Raw genomic sequence first — 25,391 nt, 5'->3', positions numbered from 1 at the left:
ATCAGTCACTCCATCATGGAGTATGAAGAAGTCAAGCATTTAATATCTCTTCTCTTATTTCTCCAACCTACATATAAAGCAACCAATAGTATAGTTTTGGATACCTACTATGAGAAAATGTTTGCCATTAAAGATTCAAATACATAGTCCTAACCTTAACTAGCTTATAATTTTGTAGGCTTATATTGAAGGAGAAAACAGAAGGACAGAAAGTATTCAATAATTTTTATAAATTGTTTTTGCAACTCAAATATGTCAAGATTTCCATAGTCATGGGCTGACGAACTCCATAATTAATGTCTCGTTGTTGCTCAGTATTACCTTTTATTATCCCCAATTGAAACTCTTGTCCATTTCCCACAGTAATAATTTCAAAGTTTATCTCTCTAATTATGGAACAATTAAATGCATGAGTTCTTAATATAGATCCACTAGTCAGTATGATTGAACACCTTCATAGTCATCTTCTTTGAAGCAAATTCAACCCAAATGTGTATAATCAGACTTGTGTGAAACTGACCAGTTGGGACCATTCCCTAGTTCACAAACATCAACAGAGGGGATGTGCTTATTTGCTATTAGGTGGAAGTCTTGATAAAAGCAGCTCCAGGGTTTGTTGATACTTGTGTGCCCCCGCTTTAGTCTTTGGAAAACTCTTTGAGTTTGGAAATAATCCTTGAAAATCTGTTTGAACTTGGTGACAAAAATTTCAAAGAAATTAACACCTGAGTTCATGGCTTTACTCATTCAAAGAGAGTAATTAGGAAACTACTTTATTCCTGGTTATGAGCTAGACCCAAGGGGGCAGGGCAATAATATGCATAAGACTCATTTTTCATCCATAAGGATTTCACAGTTAAGCCTGGGAGAAGATCACATCAACAAATTATGTGAATGTAATGAAATTACAGTGCAATTTTGTGTGTTTGTGTGTGTGATTGCACAGGGTGTTTGGGGGTCTGGTTAGGTAGGAATGTTTTCTCTATATTGGTGGTAAATGCACACTAACTGACTCTTTGGTTTAAAAAATATGTGGGCTGAGCACAAAACCTTGACAAAACCTCTTCGGGCCAACATTTGAGCCTAAAATATTGATTGGAACAATTGCTCTGAAGTTCTGGATCTAGAGGTTATGAATCTCTCTGCTAGTTGGATTCAGTCTGCAGTTTGACATGTGAGCTCCTCCATCTCATGGCAGTGAGTGATTGACATAAATTTCCTAATTTAAGTCCAGGCATGGCCAAATGCAAACAGTTTAGTGACATGATGCGGATGGTGCCACATACCAAGGAATATGCACTTTGGAGTGAGATTCGTGAAGTAGCATGAGCTGAAGTTGGCATGTGCTTTGTCAAACAAACCCAGGCTTAAGACCAGAAAAATCCAAGGCAAACATAGTAGCCAGGCACAAGGTTTGAGGCAGAAACACTGGCAGGTTTTAAATGAAGGTTGCCTTATTGAACATGACACTAAGGGAGGCTGGAGGTCTGATGTTTCAAAAGCAAAGGAATGGACAGACATGTCATTGAACAGGAGTGACACAATATTGTCAGTGTAAATCCAAGTATTTTGTAGCTTATAAGATGATTGTGTCCACAGGGAAAAACTCCAATCCCCACAGCTTTGTTGCAGTTTTAATGGAAGCAGGCATTCGACTCAGCCTGCTGTTTCTAGAGAAAAGGCAAATTCTATAAAAAATTCAACTCGCTTCTTAGAAGAATGACCCATGATAAGATAGGAAGGCAATACCAGGCCACCACTTTTCAATGCAGATTGTATCATAACTTTGGGTGCTTAAAGGAAAGCACTTAGCTTCTCAAATTACTGCACAAAGTAATCTGTGAAATGAAAATCCTTGCAAACACCAAGTGCACTCAGAGAGCACTTGAAGTACTTGGCAATCATTCTAAAGCTCTTTATTAAACTCCGAAAGCTCACTAAACCCAGCACTCTCAGATAAAAAAGAAAAGACATTTTGAATTATTTGTGGAAGGCACAGGGATTGCTTCATTTGATACTTTTAAAGTTTTTCACTCTTCTCCACTGCATTAATGACTATACTTGACAAAGATTTTATTGCCCATAGATTTGTGTGAATGATTTAATTTTACCAAAATATTTCTGCTAAAGTTGTTTCATAGAATGCATAAACTTCTCAAACATGTGAGCAAAGCTTTTTGCTCTCTGTCCAAGCTTCAAGGTCTTTCATGTGCAAAATGAGGATATTAAGTGAAAAATCAGAACTCTCTTCTAGTGATATATGTCTTACACATGGGCAAATGATTAAACACTAAAAATGTTCACTGTCACTTAATGTAAAATATTACTATTTAGAAATAATCTAAATGTCTCAAAATTAATAAATTAGTTATGGTATAGTTAGTTGTTCAAGGGACTATAATGCAACCATATACAATGACATTTACAAAGAACTTTAATGATGTGAAAGTGCCTGGACACAGTATGATTTTTCAAAATTGGAAAATAGTATTATGTGAACAGCATCATCTTAACTTTTGTATAAATTTCATGCAGAGACTGGGGGAAATAGGTACTCTCATAGACTGCTGGTGACAAAGCAAAATTATACAATAGCAAATGGAGGAAAATTTGATGATGTCTAACAAAACTACATAGGCATTTACACTTCAACTTAGCAGTTCCACTTTTCAGAATTTACTCTAAAGATATTACTCCAATAATGTGAAAATACATATGATCCAAGTTCTTTATTGGAGCAGTATGTATCATTATAAAATATTGGAAGTTACCCTAGATGATGAAGCTGAGAGGTTAAATAAACTATGTAACATATGCACAAGTGAGTATTATGTAAATGTAAAACAGAAGGAGGAAGATTTCTGTGAACTGATATGGAGTGACTTCTAGGGGGATGACATTAACTAAAAAAGGCAAAGTAGAAAATAGTATAAATGTATAATATATGTGTATATGAAACAGGGAAATAAGAAAGCACACATATGTCTGCCTATCTTTAGAAAAGAAACACAGAAAACAATGAATTGGTTATACATAATGGAGGAATAGGGTGGAAAGGGTACAGAAAGGAATGACACTTCTTTGAGGGTAACTTTCTGAATATTTTTGACTTTTTAATATATGTTGTTTTATATATTCAAAAAATAAAATTAAATAACTAAGAATGAGGAGGAGAAAAATCTAAAAGTATAAGCAAATGGACATAAGTGAACTTAATTTTATTTAAAATGAGTATCATATTCATGCTGAAGAAGAGGGAAGGAAGGAAGAAAGGAGGAGGGAAGGAAGGGCTAATCAAATTAGCTTAGGAATGACACATTTGACTATATGTTCTCAGTCTTGGGCAGGGTTGTGAGGAGGGAAGGAGATTTGCAAACAAATGTTGATTTCTTTTTAAATGATTTATTTATTATAGTGGTATGGAGGAAGCAATTAAACTATTTTATGTATATTATAGAATTGTGCATGTGAGTGAAACTGAAACTGTTGTTGGGAGCCAATGTACTCATAGTGGAAGAAGGAACATAAAAATATGGAAAGTAGAGAAGGCAACAGAGAATCCTGTGGAAATGGATTAAAATTGGAGGTGTCACTGCAAATCCATGATTTCTAAAATATGCATATGTACTTGTTTATATGCACGTGTATATGCAGGTGTGTATGTATGTTTGGATGAATATTTAGATATGTGTATATACAGGCATATTTTCTGAGTTCTATCCAGTAAGAAGGTCAAAGAGCAAAGCCACTCCAGGTACAATGAGCACACATAGCACCCACATCTAGGTCTCCAATACCATTTCTCATGAAAGAGTCAAGACTTCTTGGAGAAATGACTGATTCCAGAAACAAGGTAAGGTAGATATAAGATGAACCTGGAGCACCTTGTTATGCTGAAATAAGAAAGAGTAAAGAAAAGAAGAAAACTGATGAGACAGTTCATGTGAGCACAGAAACTAACTTGACTGGGCTCCTACTGGCCAAATCTAGGACAATGTAAGCATCAAAAATAATTAAGAACCATAATGAGCCATTAATAAAAAAGAAATTCATGAGTTCACAATCATAATAAATAAATAAATAAGTGGATATAGGATGGGGTAGGAGAGCCCTTGCTTACAGTAGAATTCTGAGGACTCACTGGTAAATGTGAAGGGAACACTGGAGCTGGAAAATCATTATTTTGCAACCATAATGATAAAAATTGGGTCATTCAAGAATCATTAATAGATGTAAAATGTAGGGGGAAGTTTTGATGAGGAGCAGGATTTCTTCATGGCTTTAAAGTGTCTACTCACAGATTGCTTATGAGTTTCAAGGGAAGAAAAAGTAGCAATTATATATTAGAGAAATTGGAAAACATTTGACAAAGTGATCAAAATTAACATTAATGGGGGAGGGTATAACTGTGGTAGAGCGCGTGCTTAGCATGTACAAGGTCTGGGTTCAATCTTCAGTACCTCCATTAAAAAAAAATTAACATTACCAATGTAGGACAGATGGATAAGATGAGAGTGATATCCTAAGAAGGCTGCAAATTGGAATCTAACCATGAGAAGGTATCAGACAATCCCCAGGTGAGGAACAGTTCATACAAAAAGATGCATGCATATGAATTTCTATAATCTTATTCATAATGGCTGTTAACTGGATATAACTAAAATGTTCATCAATCGAAATGTTCATCAACAGTGAATGCACAGAGTGTGGTATACTCATACAATGGAATATTACTCAGTGGTAAAAAGGAACAATCTTCTGATATTTTCAAACAATATGGGTGAATCTCAAAAGCATTTTGCTGAATGAAAGAAGCCAGGCATAAAAGAGTACACACTGGATGATTTAATTTATATGAAATTTGAGAATAGGCAAAACTAGTTTATGGAGCTAGGAAGCAAATGAGTATTGCCTGGGGCAGAAATAGTGGGACTTGACTGCAAAATGCATAAAAGAACAGTTCTGGTCTGCTGGAAATACTCTATCTCGAAAGAGCTGTGGTTATGTGCATGTATATATTGTACAAATGTATGATACTGTTTATAAAAAGTAAGTGTATTGTATTGTGCCTAAATTTTACCTCACTAAAGTTTATTTTAAAAGGTGAAGGGATGAGAAAAAAATGTGACAATGAATTATATATATGTTCATGTATAACTGAAAAATTGTGCTCTACACTGAAATTTGACACAACATTGTAAAGTGATTATAAATCAATAAAAAATGTTAAAAAAAAAAAAGGTGAAGGGAAAGTTTACTCAAGGAAAAAATTTTGAAAGGAAATACAAAAAAAGAATCATGTTGGTGACTGGCTGGTTCTTATGTTCACTTTTATACTTTCCTAAATTTAATACCTTTCACCTAATGAGAAAAATCTTAGTATTTAAGATAAGTTTATGCTTATGTTTAAAGACACAGTATTTTATTTTGTAGATGATAATAATGTGTGACATTTCAGATTCTTTTCTGTAAGGTGCACTGTGGCAAATATATCACTCAACTGAGAGATCTGAGTTCTAGTTCTGATTACTCTGCTGACTGCTGTATGATTTATGAAAGTCACATGACCTCTGAGTTGAGTTTCTTTATCTGTGAAATGGGGAGAGTTGATCTGCCTGAGCTCAAAAGTTTCATGATAACTTTGGTACCAATTTAAGAACATAAAATGTGAATCTTCTTAATTGGATATCTTAACAATGTCAGTAATGCCTTTGGATATTCAAAATCCTTTGTACTTTTCGAGAATTACATGTTTTTCCTACAACCAATAATAACATCAGTAGCTGAAGGCCAATTTAGAGGTCCTTCTAAATCCTTGGCAGAAAGTGTAGCTCATAATCATCTTCAGTTTATTGCTTTATTTAAAGTGCTACTGACTTTATAAAAGAAAAATTAGTCTTTTCCGTTAGTTTCTCTGAACACTGAACATACTGCAAGCTTGTGTTAAAAACAACAGTAATCTTCACATGTATAATCGCATTAACAATCTCTTCTTCCCCAGTGAAAGAATCATAGGCTATAAAAGTTACATATCCACTTTTTCCTTATTGAGTGAAACTGACTTTTGACTCCTCTGATTACATGATAATTGAATCAGACGTCTGGTTCTAAGCGAAATGTTTTCTTTGCTTTTCCCTTTTTTTTTTTACTGTCCTTTGCATTGCTGCAAATGCATTAAAACTGAATGCTGATGAAAAGAGCTGAATTCTGTCATATGGGAAGAATAACCTTGCTGGCTGCAAATGCCACTTTAACGTTGAGTCTTTCAAGTGTAGATTTTTCTATTTGTCTGTAGTTCTTTCTCCAAGATGTGTTTTTCTCTTTAAATCAGATAATGCCTTTCAGAAGGTAGAAAATGATGAGGGAAGGCTTTTTAATTTTTTTTCATCACCACTTATATCACATGGCTGCATTAATGCCACAAAATAATAAGGAAAAGTTCTAAATTGGATCTAGTAATACTCTATGTTACATGAAGTAGGGTTTTAGCTGGACTTTTTACAATTTAATTGAGAACTAAATAAATTTAGCCAATATTCTAGATATTGGTGCTATAAAAGTCTACATTTTATTTACATTTCACAATTCTGGATAAAGTTTTGTTCAGCCAATTACTGAAGGAGTTAGGAAGAATATGGTTCAGTGTTTTATGTTATGTTTCCACAATACTTGTATATAAGACCCAGGAATCTCATTGATGTAACAGGAAGTGATTTAATAAGCCTAACTCCTAATGACAATACATTCTGGAAAATGTACAGTCAACTGTGATCTTTGCCTTCAACAATTTACAAATGACTTTAATATGCCCGAGAGTGCTGTTCTCTATCGGCATTATGTGAAGACATTGTTCAGTGTAAGAAAACGGAAGCAGCTGGTACTATTGTGTATGCTGCAGATCACAAGAAAATGAGAGTATATCCTGTTTCCGCCTTATCCAGAAAATCTCTATTGAATCTCACAAAATTAGGAATCAAATTATTTTGAAAGCTTTTAGTTTCTTCTTATTGTAATAAGATATAACACTTAAGACACTGAAATTTATTTCACTTCTGGAGATTCCTGCAATTTAGGAAAGCTAGTGAGAAAGTATTATTAAGACAAAAACAAAACAACACGGCAACGATGTGAGCTATAAACAGTCATGGTTCTCCTACCTTCTCTTTTAGTGAAATGCAGATGTTACATTTACAACAGACCTTCTGTGGTAATGTGTTTGAGAATAAACACCAGCAGTTTCTCAGAAACTAATTTACCTGCTTTTGATTAGTAATGCTTAGCATTTTAAAAGTTTGGGAGAAACAGAGGAGGAAACAATAATTCAATCACTGTTACTACATAGACATAGCAAGGAAAATTATATAAATTAAGGTCTATGCCCAAGTCCATTTCTCACACCTACCAAATGATTTCTTATTGAGGTCCTTCGACCCAGCTAAGGAAGTAAGATACTGGTTTTTTTTTTTAAGCGCTGATTCTTAAAAGCTAGAAAATCCACAATAGATGCTTAGTGAATTATTCAAAGAAGATGGAGAAAGAAAAAAATAGGGTATATATTTTACTGTTAGTTCTTGACAGAGACCAACATGTAGCTGCATTTTGACTTTCTATACACTGAATCAAAACAGGATAACAGCAGCTGGCAGAGAAGGTTAAAGAAAAAGTAGGTAGTGGGAACAAAGTTAAACTCTCTGAGTAACATCACATGAAATGGAATTACTCAATCCTAACGTCACATTTAGAATCACCCGGAGAGTTGTTAACAGTCTGAACCTTGATACATATAAACCCATATATCCAGGGATGGTCATGGGCATGTACAGCCATGTTTAAGAATCACTGATTTAAATAATTATAACATTTGTTAGCATGTACTTGTGATAGGGAAATTTTAAATTGAGAATATTTAATTAATTACTTTAAAATATTTACTCAAAGAGGATTTGAACAATTTGAGTGTATTCATTTAATAGAACCATACTATGCTAAAACATATTTTAAGTATGATCATCTTGTCTGGCACATGATGTAAACTCAATAAATGTTAGTTTCTTTTTTGTTTTTCTTAGAAGTTTATGTGTTTATAGACACACATACACTCAAACACATATACATAGTATTTACATGACACTAAATAAGTGACTTTTTTTCCCATGGAAATATGGAATCAATCTCAATTTTTATAATTATTTGGATGACAATCAGTTGTTTCCCACAAAGGAAAAATTCTAATTTGAGTTTTAACAGTATTTTCTAGACTTTCTTATTTGTAGTAACAAATCTGATACATCTGTATCAGAATATTGTTGCAAATAACAAAAAAAAAAGCTATAACAAAGATAACACTTATTCATGCAATTTTCTAAAAATTCTGAAGGTGTCTATGTTGTGGGTTGGTATGGATGGCTTCAAGTTAGAATTGATTCAGTAGAGAAAAAATGTCACCAAAAGCAAATTTCTTTTTGTATCTATACTCTGCCTTTCATGAGGTTGTCCTATTCCTAGGCCTACCTTCCCTAGCTCTTTCAAAATGGCTGTCAACACAACCTGGCCACAGGCTTCTTAGTTCTTATTCAGTGCGCAAGTGAGAACTTCTCTTCTTCTAACTATAAAACAATGTCCTGGGCAACACTTTTAGACCAACTAGGTCACATCACACGCTCATCCTTAACCAATAATTGAAACAAAAAGGATGAGGGTAAGTTGATTGGCTTGGGTAGGCCCAGAACTGGAGCTAGGGGGATGGGTGGGGTGGGGATGGCCAGTTCCACCCAAATGACATGGTTGCCTTTTGTGTGTTTATGTGTGTATATTGGGGGTGGGGGTGATGGTAAGGGGAATAGATTCCAGGAAAAGCAATCATCAATGTCTACTACACTGATAAAAATGAAATATTTTAAATAGCTGATCAATTAATTATTAATAAACCAGAACTCATTAACGTGTATAAATGTTTTTGTTGTCCAGCATGTATGGTTATATTATTAGATGGGATTAATATGCAACAAAAGCTTCCTTTTATAGATTCATAGAGGACATAAGCTATCCAGCCACTATTCTATATAGATTTATAAATCCACATCTATCATTTTGAGTAAAGTGAAAACAATTTTGCCACTGTAATATCCCCTGTCTTATTCAAATATTACACTGGAGATAATACACATAGTTCAGAGGTTCCTAAACTTTCTCACACCAGGATGCTCTTAGTGCTTCAGCAATATTTTTGTGTGAGATCCTAGGCCAAAATAAATATGTAAGAGTTCTATTTATTGAGTTGTTAGGTCCAGACAACTTAATAGATATTTTGGGGCTAATGATTTAGTAGTCATTTGGAAAAAATAATACATATAAATTGAAAGAAAAAATAAAAGAACTTTTATTTCATTCTTAAATAACCACAGGATGTATTTGCCTGCTGGGCAGAGCACACCTGAGACCTTGGAATTAGTTTGGATACTATCACCTTCATTTCTTATCCCACACTGATTTTTGAACAGTACTTGCTTTTTATCACAGCAACTGCTAAAATCCAGGTTTACAAAGATATAATATAATGAAAGGGAATTTCATGTGATCTAATGATGAAACTGCGAACTACTTTGTCCTAGTAGTTTGAACCATGTCTGACAGATATTGCTGGACTTCTTTTGAAAATTTAACACATCTCTTAGCGTCTTAGGGTATCTCAGTGCACAGTTTGGGAATTGAGGTTCTAGTTGTAACAGAAGACAAACTAAAAGTCAGAACTAGAAAGCCAGATTTCCAATGAAAAGTACCAGGAGATAACAGCTATTATTTTAAAAAGGGAATCATCATATATATCTTTCAAATATTTTCTTAGTAAGTTAAATATTTGATTTCTATAACAAAGTTCTTATTTATACTTTATCCTCAAAGGCACATTCAGAGAAAAAAGTGCATTATATAATCTGAAATTTTTAAAACTGTGTACTATTTCAATAAATGAGCGTTCTATACCCAAGATTACCATGGAATTACAAATCTCATTACATTCTAATGAAAGATGGGAAGAGGCTAGTCCAGGGAGAGATACAGCTTCACATTATTGTAGATTTGAAATTTTAGTACATTTCTAGCTAAAACAGTACCAGTACCAATACCAATAATTGCTGGGATCAGTCAATGTTCTGAACTAACCTATTGGCCTTATCAACTTATCTCACATTTATGACTAGGGAGATATTAGAACATAAAAAATTCATCCCTTCTGGGTTTCCTTTTACAATGGCTCATTGTTACAGAATTAGAACAGACAGAGTGTTTACTTTTTTTTGCCTCCTAAAACAAGAGCAGTAAAACTTCATAGGCTAATGTATCACAGTAGGATTTTAGGAGAAAAATCAATTGTCAGTAAGATACTTTGTAATAAATCTTACAATATGACCTTGTTTGGCTGCTATATACTGCAAAAAGAAGAGAAGTCACTCAAAATGACATGAATGATTAATACATTTCATACAAAGCCCACCATATCCTCAGAATATATTTGCTAAGGTGCTGCAATGATAAAAATGCAAACAAATGGTAGAGCTCAAATAAGGAATTTCAGAAGGAGTTCTTAACAGAGACACATGCAGTTAATTTCTTAGTATCTATTGACTATACAAACTGAAGTACTAATATCAGAATACTCGCTGTAAGGGAAAAAACAACATTCAGATTCTAGGTTGAAGGTGTGAAACTGGGGCTATGTAGTAGATTTTATTATTGAATAATTCTATAAAAGGATTATGTATTCTATTACGCTAACATAAAGCTTAGTCATATGATTTGCTTTGGCCAAATTGTGTTTGTCACTTTTTTGTACAAATTTTACAATTGAATATGTGGTTTATCAAATATTCTTCTTCCCTCTGCCATGATGACCAACACTATTCCAGGCTGAGACTGCTCCCTTTAGTGTAGAGAAGAGCCTTATCTAACACTTGATGGGCATGTGGAATTACTGAGACACTTGAGATATTCAGGGTGTTTTTCACTGCAGTAAACCTAACCCATATTGACCAATGGAAGTTATTAGCTGTTAGTATTAGCATAAACTAAATGTGGGGAAATGGAGAAAGAAGAATAAAAAAAGTAATTGCTTTCATAATGGGTATATTAAAGCAGGTGAAAAACATAGGCCTTTGAAGTGGTGAAAGGAGGAAAGAAAACCTTGGTAATAACCCTGTTAGAATCCATTGCCTAGCATTGCCTAGGACTGCAGTAAGCCATCACAGCTCTCATGTTATCCTCAAACAGCCACTGTTACTTATTTTCTCTAAGCTCAGAGTTTCAGTTGCTTTCTCGTGGTCACACAGCTAGTAGGGACAGGCTCAAAATGTGTTACCTTCAATTATATTACACTGTCACCTGAACACAGAACATGAATACCTGGCTAGGTGTGGCAGCTCCTCATATAGCTCTTAAAGAGACAATCATCTGTGGAGAGTGCAGTTAGCTTCCAGCTGCCACCTGCAGTGACTTCAGGATTTCAACTTTGCTACAGGCATTTGAGCCAACGATACTTTCTCCCCAGGAAGCCTCCCCTCCACCTGCTAAAGACTGGGCATGGTAGGGTTTTGGGTCTGGCCATTTCTGCCCAGCGCAATGGCTCTTCTATGGATAATCTTTATTCTGGAGCTTCCTGTTAGAATGCTGAGAATTTCCCAGAGCTGCACTGAGGCTCAGCTGGTCTGAGGCTCTTCCAATCCCCTCCTACTTACTTTCTCTGCCTTCATGGGTGTCACACCTGTATCATGGTCTAAAGGCTTTCTCTGCCTACTCCTGTACCCTCACCCTTTATCTTACACAGGTTTCACCTTTGAAACAAAATTTATCCTGACACTTGTTAAAATGGTAAGAAAGACTTTTTTTAGGACCTCTGTGATAGATGTCAACACTACCACAATAAGGAAGAGAGATCAGGCTCTACTTTGAACACAGCAAAGACAGCTGGGGATTTAGAGCCAATGAGCAGAATGAGAAGAGTCAGTGAATGAAAAATGACTAAGAGGAAACATTAAGAGTAGGGGGTTTCTTGATAAACTGATTTAACAGGATTCTTGCTGAAGGCAGTCCAGGGTGATCAGATGTTAAGGGTGGGGGAATCTCACTAAAGAGACTTAAAAGGACTTTTACGAAAACTGAGGTAGGAAGGCTAAAGACAAGGCCCAAGGACAAGGCTTAGTTGGAAAAAGGGCTCAGAGGAGCCTAAATCTAAAGTTTGGTCAAGGAGAGTCTTTGTCACATCCCAATAAATCTCTTATACTTCTTATTCTATCTTGGAACCGACTTCCTGGAGGCCCTGAATTGACACACTAGGTGAACTGGGAAATCTGATCAGTACCCTGTTTTGTAGTAAAACATGTAGACCTTTATGGCTAGATTACTATGGCTTGAAGGATAAAGTTTCCGCAGTTAAAGAAGAAAAAAAAAATTAGAGGTCTGAGTGCTGGTAATGTGCTGCCATCTATGGGCTGTTTCCTGTTTGTTAAGCACTGCAGGTAGGAGTTTACATGGATTGTCTCATTTCATGCTTATATAATGTTGCCAGTTAGATATTATGATTATTTGCATTTAATATATGAAGAAATCAAAGCTGAGGTAAAATGACTTGTGTAAGATGATCCTTCCAATACATAGCAGCGGCAAGAATCAGGCACAGATCTGTCATATTCTAAGCTAGCAATTTACTCAGTCAAAATCTTAGCCGATAAATTACTATTATACAGGTTTGCTGACTATGGGGAAGGAGGTATGATATTTGCTTTATGGTAGGAAGGAATTGAGAGGTATAAGAGGCTTTGTAAGTATTACACTGTGAGTATAACATTTTATGCATGTTGTTCCCATTATTATGCCAAGCCCCTGTTGGGCTAAAATGGATAGTCACAAATTTGGGTATATATCTCCTTGGAGAGGGAATTCTAAGGTTAACATAAATCTGAGAACTGTACAATAAAATAGAAAAAAAAAAGAGAGAAAATAAATGGCTCTAAATTTAACTTATATTCAGAGTAATTTTTACTTTTTTGGGGGTAAAAAGAATCTGAGAATGCCTGGCCAAAGACCCAGATTGGCTCTCAGCTCTCTAGATCAGGAACTGCTGTGGCAGATACTATTCCTACTTTGCAGCACCTATTCTAGCTGGCAGTGGACACTGGAGAGAGTTGATGATTATGAATGGAAATTGAATAATGAAGAGGCAGGTTCAGAGATCAATGTCAAGAGTCTAATTGCCATTGCCTAGTTTCTCATCCATACCTAGCTAACTGATTCTTCATGCAACCTATTCCGGGTGGACAGCCTTGGCCTGAGTCAAGAATGGATCATTCATTCTTTAATTCATGAAATAAGTATGGTGCACTCTAGCTGATAATATCATTCCTGTGCCCATGTCCCTCAGATTCCATTTTACTGTGTACATGTGTACATCTGTACCCATCGGTGTGCTTTTGCTTCCAACTGCCAGCAACTCTGGGTCTTTTCCAGAGGATTGCCCTTGGGCTACTGGTGCATCTTAGCTTTAGTTCACACACAGAGCTTGCAGTGCCTGAGGATTTACAGTCTGTTTGACTGCCAGGGCATGAAAACCCAGTTTCCTTTTCTTGGGTCAAGATAACCTTGAGGCTTAATTTTTACTCCGGAGTTACTCTAGGGGATCAGGGTGAAGGCTCACCTTTCACAGGAATTTCCCTGAAATCACATCCTTGCTTGACTTCCTCCCTTTGCCTGGACTACTTGCCCCACTCCTTTACCAATTTCCTCCAGGTTGAAAAGGATACCTTAATAAATCACTTACATAAGAGGTCTCATCTCAAAGTCTGTTTCTAAACCTAAGAAAAGCATCAACTAAATTTAGCAATGTTAAAACAATAACTGTGACTCTTGCCAAAGAGTCGCAGTATTTTATGCTATAGCTTTGCCGATGTATATTATGAAATGATACTACTATGAAGGGAGTGGTTATCATTAGCCATTCTCCTCAGATAAATTAACATTTAAGCAAATTCTTGAAATATAAATGAATGAGTAGGTATCAACTAGGATGAAAAGAAATGAAGGGCATTTTAAGCAAAGGAAACAGATTCCACTTTGAAAATAGTTTCCTGGGAAAGGGATTTTGGACATTTCATTTTATTCTGGAAGAAGAACTCCACTGTAAACTCTGAGAAGGGAAGGATCCTTTCTGAATTACATAGGTTATATCATCTAGTATAGGACTTAAGACAGTGTTTAAATATTTTTTGACAAGTGAATACATTTCCAGGATGTATTCTGGCCTTTCTCCATTTTCTGCCATCTTCCCCAAGTTTAACAATAATTGCAAGAGAATCCTTAAACCATAAAAATAATCATGGTGAAACTGAGCAGGACCCTGTGGGACCCTCCCGGGTACAAATACTTTCCATGCCTCTGGTTTCTTGTTTGTAGGAAATGGGCTTCATGCAACCTTCTAACACCTTCCCTAAATTCCAAGGGGAAGATTCAAACAGTTGCTAATCAGGGATGTGAGGGCAGGCAGAAACAAAGGAGGAGCAGTCAAGAAACAGTAGTGCAGCTATTAAGCAGGGTCCTGGTTCTTCCTCAAGGAATATACATTAACAATATCTTTGAGTTCTTCTGTAGGAACTAAGGCCACCACCCAGGTGGAGAATGGTAACTTCAGGCTGAGCACAAGATTCCTGGAACACAGCCCCCCACCAATCAGAAGAAAGTCACACACTCTGCTGCTCTTACCCCAAATTTCACCTATAAAAACTTTTCCCTGAAAATCATCAGAGTTCAGGATTCCTGAGCACAAGCCATCTATTCTCCTTGCTTGGCCCTGTAATAAATCTCTCTCTGCTCCAAACTCCAACATTCAGTTTGCTTGGCCTCACTGTGAGTCTGGCACACGAACTTCCGTTTGGTAACAATGGGAGTGATTTAAATTACCTAGTCATCGTATATACGGTTGACCCTTGAACAATGTGGATTTGAATTGTGCAGATCCACTTATAAGTGGGATTTTTTTCAATAGTAAATACTACAAGATCTAAGGTTGGTTAAATCTGTGGACGCAGAACCCCAGATGTGGAGGCTGACTATAAATCAAATGGGGATTTCAGACTACATAGATGGTCAGCACCCCTTATTCCCGCATTGTTCAAAGGTCAACTGTAATAGGAAGATATGTAATAGACTAAGATGTTCTTTCTTTTTTAATGTACTAATTCATAAAAGTAGCACTTAATAAATTTCACTTAATATTCTAAAGTCGCTATTGGGTTTCAGGCATCCTGCAATGTTCTGATTATAAATCATAGTCATTAGGAATTTAGGATTTAGAATTTGGGTTTGAATACACACTCAGCTGCTAGTTATGTGAATTTGAGCAAATTATTTACGGCCATGAGAATAAACACAGTGCCTACTTTACAGAGTGCTGTAAAGAGTGTATGAGTTAACGCATGGAAAATTCAAATCACAGTTTCTGGCATACAATAAGTACTTAATAAGTGTTAACTGCCTCTAGTGTCAGCGTTATGGCTGTGGTTGTCTCCATTATTCTGTCATACACCAAATTTGCATAGATTCTGACTTTTTTTTTTTTGCTATAGAGTCCAACTTGTTTTGTTCCATTCTTCTGAAAGATTAAGAAGGATGGATGATTACAGCATACATTTACAGAATCCTTGACATAGCAATCAGCTACAGAATGCTTAGTTTCCTCATTCACCTTAAAAGCAAATGATTAGCTGTACTTGGCAAGACAAATTCATATGTAATGGTTAGCTTCCATTTAGGGAATGACTATGTAGATTTTCAGTGCAACCAAAGGCACTATTGTGTGCTGAAACTTCTCCCCTAGCAAGCAAGGAAACACAAATGCCTTTTACATAGTAGGAAAACAACTTTACAAATATTCAGTTAATCACTTGATAAATACTTAGATGTTGTTACATCAGCCATTGTATGCCAATTAGGGAAGATTAGATGTTTTTAATTTTAAAATCGGAACATGTGCACTTTGCTTATCTAATTCTGTTTTGTAATGCTAAAAATCATCACTCAGCTTATTTTATTTGAAATGAGAAATCAGTTATGGCTATTCCATTAGTAATTTTCTGAAGAAATGTAATTCCTCACTTAATACATTTCAATTAATTACTGGTTAAAATGTCTAAATTTTTAAATGGAAATTAGGGCCTCATAACACTTATTTACTTAAGAATTTACTGTTAAATATGTGGACTGGGCATTTATTTTATGTTATTTGGGATAACTGATATATCAATCACTTGCCAACCACTTCAGTATAATTTTCTGCATATAATAACTGGTGGAAAACACTGGGAATTTTAAAAAGATAATGTGAATACCAGGTCCAGTGAGGCCTATCATTTCTCATTGCTTGGTTAAGTAAAACCTGCATAAATACTTAACTATGAAATATCATATGCTCCTTGACACCTATACTTCAGATATAATAAAGGCATCAAAAGAAAAAAAAAAGGTTATTAAACCTGGGAATTTAACTTTTTCTCAACTCATTTCTTTGTATTTACAGTTGAAATAATATAATTAAAGTCAGGTTTTATATTTTATACTACTTTTATGCACTTAGCTATTCCAAAATAAAAGTGATATACAATATATACCACTGTTAGTCAGCTCTTCACTGTAGTCTAGGAAATGGTGTTTATTTTTTAGTATAAGCTTGAAAAATAGCTCTGACAAGTTTCCAATACTTTTCACATACTACTTTGAAAGTTTTCTTTAAGGGTCTTCAAATCAATATTTTTTCATTTGGTTCCAGCAAAGATAGCCTTCCTTGCTATTGTGAAAATTACCTCCCTTTGCAAGTAGAATTGCAAAATCTGAATCATGAATGTCAGAAGTTCATGAATTTCTAATTTACATTGAAAGGCTCTAAAATAGTCTTTGAACATTGAAAAAGCTTTGTAATTCAAGTAATATTTTTAACAAAGTTAAAATATCACCAAAATTACTCTTGGAATTCTTGGAAAAGTGTTATATGAAATTATATTGCAATGCTTAGGTACTTTATTGAATTTTGTCCTCAAGAGCCATCAATTTTTACAACTCTACTGAATAATTTCTTATACTATCAAACACTCTTCGCAACAGATATTTATTGGACTCAAAATTTCTCTAAGTACTGTATACAGTGTAAAATAAATAAGATACAGTTTTTACTTTTAGGAAACAGTGAAACTGAGTTCCCCTGTAGAGTTTATGATTAACCTTTCTGTTCAAAACTTCACTTCCTTTCTTGTCTCACTCCCGTTCCCCTCAGGATTGAGGAGTATCAAAGAAAATGTGGGATCAAAACCAAGCAGCACCCTGTGGGGCCCTCCTGGGTACAAAAGCCCCTCCGCGTCCCCTGTTTCCTATTTGTAGAAAAAGGCTTTAGTCTCCTAGGCCTTCCCAGAATTCTAAAGAGCAGACTCAAGCAATTACTAATTAGGGAAGTGAAAGAATGCAGAAACAAAGGAAAAGCAAATAGCTCAGCAATAAAATAGAATCCTAGCTCCTCCTCAAGGGATATACATAACAATGTGACACATCTCTTTAAGTTGTTCTGCAGAAACTAAGCACACCCCCCCACCCCGCAGAGGTGGAGGATGGTGTCTACATGTTGACTATAATCATGCAGACTCCAGATTGGTTGGAACAAGAAGGCTGATGACTAAGATTTCCAAAGCATCACCTTGTTACCTCACCACCAACTAATCAGAATAAAGTCCACAAACTGCAACTCTACCTCAAATGTTGACTTTAAAAACTCTTCTCTGAAAGCCATCAGGGAGCTCAGGTCTTTTAAATATGAGCTGCCTATTCTCCTTGCTTTGTGCCCTGTGAATAAATGCTTCACTTTGCTTCACCACAACCCAGTGTCAGTAGATTGGCTTTACTGTGTAGTGGGTGAGCAGACTCACGTTCAGTTCAGTACATTTGAGGAGATACATTGAACAGAAATAATTCTACTAGAAAAGTATTAAGTATAAATATGTATGGCACTACTCTAAGCTTAATAGTTTATAAAAGAAGAAGATCATTAAAAGCTGACATTTATGGAAAAGTCTCCAGGGGGAGTTGAGGATCACACTGAATTTGCAGAATGACTAGGATTTAGCCATTAAAGAGACTATCACTATACTCTAGGTTTTCATCTAAAATAAAATGTCTTTTTCTTCATTAGAAAAAAAAATATTAGATTGTTAATGAAGGGGAGCAGAATTTGCCACCCCAAAATATGCCTTTTTTGCATATCAAGATTACCTTAAGCTGATTATTTTTAAGAAACAGCAGTCAAAGGAGAAACTCTGAAAACTGAGAAATTATCCTTGTGTAAGAGACACTTACATTTATAAGGGGAATCTCCATTTGTAAGAGTGTCTCTCTCACTGTACCAGGAAGAGGGGGATGACTAAATCTCTAGGAACTCTTATCAATGGAGAAGGCAAGACATAAACTTGCAAAACCTTACCATTGTTTAGTGTGCTTTTCCTGATAACCTCCCACACTCTACTAATGTCTTTTTTGTCTTTAACTTGAGATGGTATTTAGCTGTTGGCTTGGGCCATTTCAGAGAGTTACTCAATTTTCCTGGATATCTCCCATATATACAGGAGGTACACATGATATTAAATTTCTGTCTGTTTTTCTTCTGTTAATTTATTTTTCATTATGAGGAGGTGGATCTCAGCAAAAACCTAGAAAAGTAGATGGAAAACTATTTTTCCTCTCCTACACCAATGAGCAGTATAAATACCAATGAAATTATATATCTTGGAAAACTGGATGTATGTATAGACTTTCAATAAACATTATAAAAATACAGATGGACCATTTGTAAATTGTGTCTTTTTTAAAAAATATTATCAGACTATATTTTAGTGGTCAAATAATTGGCTGTGGAGTTAGATCTTCCTTTAAATCCTGGCTCTGGAGTTTAACAAATATGTGATCTTGGAAAGGTGTGGATCTCCATCTATAAAATGGGGATAATATCTAGAACTTATTCTAAGAGTTTCTGAGTAAATTCTTTGTAAAATATAGACATGTACTCTGTAGAAACATAGTAAATATTCAACATATGTTAACTATTACCATTAATTATCCTGTTCTATTTTTATGTATTCTGCTTTATTTCACAAAGGATTTGGAATGGCAACAATTAATATACAGGATAAAACAATAATATATAAATTGAATATTTCCTTTAAAATTAAATCAGATGATTTCAGTTCATCTGTTCGAACTCTTCAATGGGCTTCCATCTTAATCAGAGTAAAAGCCAAATCTTTAGTGGGGCCTATAATGTCCTCTAACTTCTGGCTTGCTGTTAGTTTTGATCTCATCTCCTACTTACTCTCCCCAGAACTCACTCCAATTTAGTACCACTGGCCTAATCAATGCTTTCTAAGTGTGCCAGGAAAATTCTTAACTCAAAGTCTTTGTCCTTCATGTCCCATCTGCCTGACATAATCTTCCCCTACCTGTCCACAGGGCTCCTCCATCATCTTCCTTCTGTGACTCCTTCCCAGGCCAATTTATTTAAAATTGAAAAACTCACTCCTGCCTGAGCACATTTTATCCTTTTATGCTGTTTTAATTTTCTCTATAGCACTTACCACTCTCTCTCCTTCTCCTTCTCCTCCTTCTTATTCTACTTCTTATTTTACTTATTTCTTGCATGATTTTTCACTAGAAGAAAAGTTCCCCAATGGCAGGAATTTTGCCCATTTGATGTGTTGCTATATCCATAATGCAAAGAACAGTCTTAGTACCATTTTGTTTTAAATAACGCTATCTTCTCTTTGGATATTGCCTGTTGTTGAATAAATATCTTTCACATCTCATTTGATCCTCACAGTCACCTGGTAAGTTAGGTAGAGTAGGAATTAAATAGGAAACAAACTGAAAGGGGAAATGACTGGTTTAAAGTCATACCATTAGTAGGATGCAGAATCAGGATAAGAAGTTTTTTCCTTGGCTAAGATTCCTTCATAGGCTGTTTCCAGAGTTTGACAGATGAATTAAATAAAACTTATGATATACACCCATGTTATTGAATTTGATCTAATATTTTAGATTCACTGGACATTAAGTATTTCATGGCTTTCTTCAAGGATCCTTCAGTCAGTTGCAGAAATCTATTTCTGGGCAGCTCATGAATTTTTTCACTCATTGCCTGAGAATATTTTTTAAATTCATCCTTTAAAGAAATGCACATCTGCATAGCAATCAATGCTTACTGCTTACCTAATAAGCATAAGAAAATATGCTTGTTGCTGTATAGACTATTGCTGTTTCCTCCTTCTAGAATGCTCTTCCCCAATCTTAGTGCTTTATCTTTCCTTCTCATCACTTGGGTCCTTGCTCAAATGTCATCTTTTCAGAAAGGCCTTGGTTGAATTCCTTATCAAAAAGATCCAACACACTCTCCCTTCCTGCCCCCAATCTATCTAGGTTAATTTCCTGAACACCATCTATCACTTCCTAAAAGAATGTTATTTATTTATTTATTTGGTAATTAATTACTTTAAGACTTCCTTACTAGAATATCAGTTCCATGAGGTAAAGATTTTTTTTCTGGTTGTGTACCCAGCATCTAGAACAGTGCCTGGTACATAGTAAGAATTCAACAGTGAAGGGGAGCAGAATTTGCCACCCCAAAATATGCCTCTTTGACATAAGGACTATCTTGATCTGGTTATTTTTAAGACACAACAGATATAGGAAATGCTCTGAAACTTAGTAGAAACTAAGGAATATTTACATTTACAAGGGAAATCTCCTTTTTTAAGGTGTCTCCCTCTCTGTACCAGAAAGAGAAGGATGACTAACTTTCTAGAAACTTATCAATGGAGAAGGCAGAGACGTAAATCTACTTAACAACCTTATCCTTGTTTACTAAACTTTCCCTGGTAATCTCCCATAACTGGCCTCCTCCACCATCTTATTTTGTCTTTAGGTAAAGATGTATGTTACCTAAGCTTTTGGCTTGGGCCATTTTGGTGAGTTAGTCATTTTTCCTGGGTATCTCCTAAGTATTTGAGAGGTATACATATTATTAAACTTCTGTTTTTTTCCTCCTGTTAATATGTCTTTTTTTATTATTGGTGGTGGGAGGAGGTGTTTTAGCCAAGAACTTAAGAAGGGTAGAGGGAAAATTATTTTTTATCTCTTACAATAAAAACATGTTGATTGAAAGAATACTCATATTGCAATTTATGCCCCAGAGCATTCATTACAAATGCAATTAAATAATAAATGTGGAGTTAATTCTGTATACTTTTATCCACTCTCCCACTGAAATATAAAATCCATGGGACATGAATTGTATCTTTCTTGTTCATTGCACATGGGCTAAATGGTTTGGAAACCACAACATCTCTATTGCTAACTCTCAAGGAATCTAGAGATTTATTTTTATATGGAATAAAAATATGAGGAAAAGAAAGGACAATATGAGAATTTAAATAACAGATCAAAGCAACATAAAAGTAAGGAATCTGATACATGATAGGCACTCAAATTTGTTAATGTTAAGTTATTACAAATAGTATGAGATTAGATGACAAATATTTAGCATATATTCTTTTGAGACAGGAGGGAAGGGAGCAGGGCACAACCATTCAAGGAATGACACAGCAATTAACACCAAAATGGTGGAAGATTCAACTCCCAGTAGGCATTGAGGCTCAAGATGGTGGGAGATTTGACTTCTAATAAAACTTGAGTTTCATTATATGCTCATTGTAATATTAACATGGTAAATGACACTCCCACAGGCACCATGTCAGCTTCAAAGCTGATCATAAAAGGTCAAAGAATGGTTGACAGCCCAATGCCTGGAAATGCCAGCCCCTTCCCCAAGGTAGTTGGAATGGCCTTCCCACTTGTAGGTATGTGAAGCTACTGAGCCCATAAAAACTGGCAACACTGCATCTCATGGCTCTCTTGTTCCCTCATCTTCAGAGACAACCTGTACTCTGTCTATGGAATGTGTATGTACTTTTACTGTAACCTGAGCACCCAACCCCCACACCTCATGGCCTTTCTTGCCTTCTGAAACAGCCTACACTATGTAGTATGTATCTCTCTAAACAAATCTATCTTTACTTAACTGTGGCTCGCTCTTGAATTCTTTCCTGTATGAAGCCAAGGACCCACACTTGGTGGGGCACATTCCAGAGACTCAACTGAGACCTGGGACATGGCCCTCCTCTCACCCTACATTCATTTTTCCTGTATCACTTTGAAGTGTAACAAAAACAATATAGGGTAGAGAGGCCAGAAAGAGCTTCATATAACAAGCAGAGTTCAAGTATTTTAAAGGTAATTAATCTTACAAGGGAATAGGAAAAGTATTAGGAGAACATCTGCATAAATGTAGCTGAGGGCTGCCACTGCTGGCAAGTAATGACAGGAAAGGCTAAAAATCAGGTTGTCAGGGTCTTGAAATATAGTTTTAGAAGTCTGGACTGATGAAGTCAACCTGCATATCAGTGAAACGGAGCAGAAATCTATGGGGTCCTCTCTGGTACAAATACTTTCTGTGTCCTCTATTTCTTGTTTGTAGGAAATAGGCTTCATTCAGCCTCCTTGACCTTCTCCAAGTTCCAAAAGGCAGATTCAAACAGTTGCTAATCATGGAAGTGAGGGAATGCAGAAACAAAGGAGAAGCAATCAAGAAACAATAATGCAGCTATTAAAGCAGGGTCCTGGTTCTTCCTCAAAGAATATACATAAAAAATATCTTTTTAAAAAATTAATAAACTTTATTTTTTAGAGCAGTTTCAGGTTCATAGCAGAAGTGAGCAGAAAATACAGAGTTGGCACATAGCCCTCCCCACCCACACACATATACTCCCCTATCCTCAACATCCTTCATCAGTGTGGTGTATTTGGTACAATTGATGAACCCACATGGACACATTATTATCAATCAAAGTCCATGGTTTACATTAGGGTTCACTCTTGATGTTGTACATTCTATGAGTTTTGACAAATGCAAAAAGACATGTAGCCACCACTATAGTATCATACAGAGTAATTTCATTGCCCTAAAAATCCCTTGTGCTCCATCTATTCATTCCTCCCTCCCTCCCTCTCCCCAAACCCCTGGAAACCACTATATTTTTATTGTTTCTGTAGTTGTGCCTTTTCCAGAATGTCATTTGTTTGGAATCATAGTTTGTAGTCTTTTCAGACTAGCTTCTTTCATTTAGTAATATGTCTTTTAAATTTCTTCCATGTCTTTCATGGCTTGATAGATCATTCCTTTCTTTCTTTCCTTTTTTTTTTTTACTGCATATATGTTTTTAAATTTACATATATGTACTGTTCATTGTTTCTAAGAACATTTAGAGCTTTAGCTTTTTAAACTTACATAGTTATCAAAGGAATAAAGCCAACCACAAAATAAGAATTAATTCAAAAAGATACATACACCCTGCAATTAACAGCAGCATTTTTTAAATTGCCAAGATATGGAGGCATCCTAAGTACACATCGAAGGTTGAATAGATAAAGAAGATGCAGCATATATGTATGTAATGGAATACAACTCACCCATAAGAAAGAAAAATATTTTGCCATTTGTGGCCCTTCATTCACTTTTTTTTCCACTTCAAAAACCACAATTTTATAACTAGCAGAGACATTTCCATTACACAAGAACACAAAATACCTAGAAATAAACTTAACCAAGGAGGTTACCTATACTCTGAAAACCAAAATGACACAAAGAAATGGAGAGATTTCTTGTGCTCTTGGATTGGAAGAATCAACACTATCAGAATGGCCACACTGCCCAAAGCAATCCACAGATCCAGTGCAACCCCCATCAAAACACTCATGATGTTCCTCACAGAACTAGAACAAGCAATTCCAAAATTTATAAGGAACCACAAAAGACCCTGAACAGCCTAAGCAATCTTTTGTAGGTTTTTTTTTTTTTTTTTTTCACTTTCTTCTTTTTGTTCTCTTCTCTTATGGTTTGATGACTAGAGAAGGTCTTTTAACATTTGTTGTAAAGCTGGTTTGGTGGTGCTGAAATTTTTTAGCTTTTGTTTATCTGTGAAGCTTTTGATTTCCCCATCAAGTCTGAACGAGAGCCTTGCTGGGTAGACTATTTTGTAAGTTTCCCCCTTGCATCACTTTAAATATATCATGCTACTCCCTTCTGGCCTGTAGAGTTTCTGCCGAAAAATCAGCTGATAACCTTATGGGAGTTCTCTTGTAAATTATTTGTTGCTTTTCCCTTGCTAATTTTAATATTTTCTCCTTATCCTTAATTGTTGTCAATTTGATGACTATGTGCCTTGGTGTGTTCCTCTTTGAGTTAATTCTGTGTGGTACTCTCTGCGCTCCCAGGACTTGGGTGACTGTTTCCTTTCCCAAGTTGGGGAAGTTTTCGGTTATTATCTCTCCAAAAAGTTTCTCAGGTCCTTTCTCTCTCTCTTCTCTTCCTGGGACCCCTATAATGTGAGTATTAGTGTGCTTCATGTTGTCCCAGAGTCCTCTTAAACTATCCTCTTTTCATTCCTTTTTTCTGTTCTGCAGTAGTGATTTCAACTAATCTGTCTTCTAGCTCACTGATCCATTCTTCTACCTCATTTAGTCTATTCTTGGTTCCTTCTAGTGTGTTGTTCATTTCAGTGATTTTATTCTTCAACTCTGTTGGGTATTCTTTATATTTTCCAACTCTGCCATGAACTTCACTCTGTGCATCTATACTCCTCTTGAGCTCTCTGAACATCTTGGCCATCATTACTTTAAACTCTTTCAGATAAATTGCCTATCTCCTCATCACTTACTTCTTCTTCTGGGATTTTATCTTGTGCCTTGGCCTGGGAGATATTCCTCTGCCACCTCATACTGTCTAACTTTCAGTTTTTATTTTTAGGTGGGTTAGTTATGTTTCTCGACCTTGGAGAGGTGCCTCTGTAAGAGATCTCCTACATGTCCCAGCAGTACACTCCTGAGTTGTTCTGCAGGAACTAAGGCCCCCACCCAAGTGGAGGATGGCAACTTCAGGCTGAGCACAAGATTCCTGGAACATTACCCTGTTACCTCACCACTAACCAATCAGAAGAAAGTCATACACTCTGCTGCCCTCTCCCCACATTTTGCATATAAAAACTTCTCAAAAACCATTGGGGAGTTCAGAGTTTTTGAGTTCAAGCCACCCATTCTCCTTGCTTTGCTTGCAATAAACCTTTCTCTGATCCAAACTCTTATGTTTCAGTTTGCTTGACCTCACTCTGTATCAGGCACAAAAACTTATGTTTGGTAACATCAGGACCCACAAAATGGAGGCTGCCCCAATGGCCTAGCCCACTTCACAAATTTAAACTGAAATCAGC

The 25,391-nt window shown here is 35.8% G+C and overlaps 1 long non-coding RNA gene across 1 annotated transcript; it reads left to right on the top strand.

The window, feature by feature from the left end:
* Positions 1 to 222: 222 nt before the first annotated feature.
* Positions 223 to 23,646, top strand: LOC116661939. Its single transcript, XR_004317897.1, has 3 exons — positions 223 to 235; positions 2,489 to 2,494; positions 23,493 to 23,646. It is a non-coding gene; the product is annotated as an uncharacterized LOC116661939 (long non-coding RNA).
* The last annotated feature ends 1,745 nt before the right edge of the window (positions 23,647 to 25,391 follow it).

This window comes from Camelus ferus, chromosome X (assembly GCF_009834535.1).
Source record: "Camelus ferus isolate YT-003-E chromosome X, BCGSAC_Cfer_1.0, whole genome shotgun sequence".
NCBI lineage: Eukaryota > Metazoa > Chordata > Mammalia > Artiodactyla > Camelidae > Camelus > Camelus ferus.
Note: the sequence above shows the minus strand (reverse complement) of the source record. Positions and strands in the feature narration are given on the sequence as shown.